This window comes from Chrysochloris asiatica, unplaced genomic scaffold (genome assembly GCF_000296735.1).
Source record: "Chrysochloris asiatica unplaced genomic scaffold, ChrAsi1.0 scaffold00006, whole genome shotgun sequence".
Classification (NCBI taxonomy): Eukaryota; Metazoa; Chordata; class Mammalia; order Afrosoricida; family Chrysochloridae; genus Chrysochloris; species Chrysochloris asiatica.
The window spans coordinates 29,526,633-29,530,654 of NW_006408524.1; positions in this window are offsets into that span (position 1 = coordinate 29,526,633).

The following is a 4,022-nucleotide window of genomic DNA, read 5'->3' on the forward strand; positions in this document are numbered from 1 at the left end:
AAAAAAAAAAAAAAGATAGACAGCCTAAATGCCCATCAACAGAAGAATCAGAAGAATGATTAAACAAACTTTGTAACATACACATAATGGAATACTAAAAAACATTGAAGAATAATGATGAATCTGTGAAACACCTCACAACATGGTTGAACCTGGAGGACATTATGCTGAGTGAAATTAGTCAATCACAAAGGACAGATATTGTATGAGACCAATGTTATAAAATGTAATTTTTTAAAAAGTGGTTTTTTAATCAAAGAATCAATTTATGATAGTTATGGGGGATTGGGGGACTGGAAAATTATTCACAGGCTAGAGGGTAGACACATGTTAACATGGGTGACAGGACAGACCATATATAACACCAGGGAGGTTGGCAGAGGAAAGATGAAGGTAACAGAAGATACAGGGAAGAATGTAATAGTTTATAGGTAAATGCTGTTAACCATTGGTACATGGAAGGGATTGCAACCATGTAATAAGGCAATGTATATGATTTGCTGCACATAAAAGTGATGATCTGCTTTATAAACCTTCACTTAATTCACAATAAAAATTTGGAATTAATAAATAAATTAAAAATATATAATGTTTATAAAAGTGAAACAGTTAAACTTATATAAGATTTTTTTTTGGTAATGCTTTTGCTAATATTAGAATTGAAACAAACAGTAAATACCAAAAACTGTGGCTAGTGCAATTTTAAATTAAATTTCATTTTCCCATAAAGGCCAAAAATTGCTCTTTGCTTGAGGATTTATTATTTTAGGTTTCCTAATACATCTTGTATTTTGTCTAAATTAAATTAAATTGAACTTCTTTGAAAAAAAATTAGTAAACATTTTCCTTGTGTATTCAAGAATGACTTAGTAGTGACCATTGGAAACTCTATACATGGTCGCTATGAGTAGAAACTGACTCCATGGCACTTAACAAAATCTAAGGTACCTCTAAGGTCTCTCTGCTTTTCTGAAAGAAAGAAGAATGATGAAAATTGAAGATGATATAAGCAATTAGCTTAATGGACCCATAGATCACTAGAACATCAGTATTCACGACCCTGAGACTAGAACTAGATGATGCCTGGCTATTGCCAAAAACTCCTCTGTAAAGGATCACATTTGAAGGTCCTGGATAGAGTGGGAGGAAATGTGGGAAAAAATTCAAAATCATTTAAAAAAAAAAAAGACCAGGCTTTCTAGTCAGATAAAGAGTGGTGGAACACCAGAGACTGGTCATTAGTGACCCTTTAGGTCTAGAACTGAATTTACCTCCATGACTCAATTTTCAGCTAAACAATAAACAGATCTATACAGGGAACAATAACACTAGCAAAGTATGAACACCTTAGAACAATCAACCATTTAAGATCAAAAGGACAGCATTTATCCAAGAACAAAGTTCAGGAGGAAAAGAAGGATGAATGGAAACAGGCAGGGAGGAAGAAAGGTGAGCGATGTTACATTGTGGAGATTGCAATTCATGAAATGAAACAAAACGTGTGAATGGTTGAATGGAAAGCTAATGTGTAAACCTTCACGCAATTCACAATAAAAAGTAAAAAAAAAATTTTTTTTTGGTGTATGCTTCATTAGGATGATGTTTGGGCAGATCTAGAATGTTGCATTGTTGTTGCTGTTACGTGTTGTTGAGTCGGCTCTGATTCATGGCAATCCTGTATAGGATTTCTGAGGAGCAGCTGGTGATTTTCAACCGCCGACCTTGTGGTTCACAGTACAGCGCTGATCCTACAGCACCACACCAGAGTTCAAAATGTTGCATGGGATCTTTGAATTGTTCCAAAGAATATTATTGATTTTGGCACACTTGAAATCAACATTTAAATAAGTTACAATAAGTGTTTTCAAGAATGCTTCCAGCTAAAATTATAGCATGTACACCTTATCTTTAACCATGCCTTTATTATAGACTTTGGTATTCTTGGGAAAAGGAGGGAGGTCACAGAGTCAAAGATACACACCACCAACACCACATTGTGCGTAGAATTTCCAGTACAGCATATGCAGTCCTTTGGGCTCTCACTATTTCATAACATAGGCCTGGTGTAAGTGTTCTAAGTACACTTTGACAGAAGTTCTAGGGGGCCTGTCTGAGGCAATGGGTTAGACGTGCTAGACCTTGCCCCTTCACAGTGTTACATATTTATTGATTGGACTAAGAAGGAGTAGGGAAGACCTAGTTTCTCCAAGTAAACAAATATATTATGGGATCTCAGGTCTAGGAAGAACACTAAACAGTGTGTAAACCAAGGGCTGAAGTCTGCATGCCGAGAGCCTTGGGAACAGCCTTGAAGAATCTTTACCTACCAGTTGCACTGGCATCAGCCAGCAACTAGCTGTCCTTTACAGACAGGCTCAGCCCAGGTGAGCCAGCAATCTGCAAAGCTGCCTACAAAAATGACACTAACTTTCCTCCCACGGCCCTCTCTCCTAGGACAGGTTCAATAATCCACTGCAATAGCCACATAGAACTAAGACATTACACTCACAGTTAATGGGGTTTATTAGCTAAATTAGCAGGTTATATAATTTAGGGTCAGAAATGTTCAGGGGACAGTTCTTTCAGTTAGGACAGCTCCTCAGCTCTGCCCATACGCAGGCCTCTTTCTGCCCAGAAAATGTGACAAATCTCTTTTAGGGCTGCTGATAAATATCCAAAGAACACTCCACTCTGCTATAAGGCAGCAGCTCTAGCTCCATGGGTCAGCAAATCTAGCTCCCCAGTGAAGTGTCTGGAAGGACTCCATTTGCAAACAAGCCTCCTGCCCAAAGGCACTCAGTTTTACTTGCTCTGTGAGCCAGGAAGTCCACTGTTGTGTTCCATATTCTGACTCTAGGTTCTGCTACTGCTGCTCCTATGCTGTTCTTCTGCTACCCTTCCGGTGTCACAGCTTTCTGTCCCTGTGGTTGAATGCACAAGGATCTTTGGATCCAAAGGACATGCTCACTCCTGGCTCTTCTTTCTTGATGGTAGTGCAATCCCCACTCCTGCTTCTGAGATAACTCATTTTATACCCACGAGAGAATGCCAAGTTTTTATCATCACAGCTAACTCTGTTAACAGTCAATCATTCATAACTGAATAGTACTATATTATCAGTATCACCTCCCATCTTCTTACCCAAACCTATCATGAAAAGAGTCATTTGATTGTAGTTACAAAGACTAAGACATATGAAATAGTTCACTACACCACACTACCAAAGCAAAGAAGAAATATGCATTTAGGGCCATCCAGACTTGTTTCTTAGCTTTGCCTTAATCTTCTGAATCAATGCCTGAAGTTTAAAAATGTTTTCTAGTTCTTCACTTAAATGAAAAACCTGTACTTATTATTATTATTATTGTGAATTGAGTGAAGGTTTACAGACAAGATCATGCAGTTTTACAGTCAACAAATCACACACTTTGTTTCATCTCAATGATTGCAATCCCCTCCTTGCAACAACAGTTATCCCACTTCTTCCCTGGGGTTCCTGTTTCCTTTCTACTCTCCTTCCCATCCCTTCTCGCCATTGTCTTTAGGCCATTTAGATATGATTCTGTTTTCTTATCCATTCTGCTCTTTGTGTCTCCTGACTGGTGCATTTAATCCATTTATACTCAATGAAATTATCAATAGGTATGAATTGATTGTTGTCATTTTTCTGAGGTTTTTTTTTTTGTGTGTGTGTGTGTGGTGCTGCTGAATTGTTTGTTCTTCATAATTTTCTGTGCTGAGTTCATTTTGTTTCTGGATTTTTTTTTCATTTTCATTTCTGTTGTGTTAATGTTTACTAAATCGTATTTACCTTTTTTTTAAATTTTATTTTCATGTGCAGTGTAGTATTTTTCTTTGAGATTTCTCTCAATTTACTAAATTTTTACCTGCTTAAAGTTGTCTGTTTTATCTTGTAATCTACTTGACTTCCTTGCCTTTTGGAAGTTCTGTATCTACACTATTCCCTTTTTATGCTTTGTAGTTGACTTTCTTATAAATTGATGTGTCTGGTTCCCTATTTT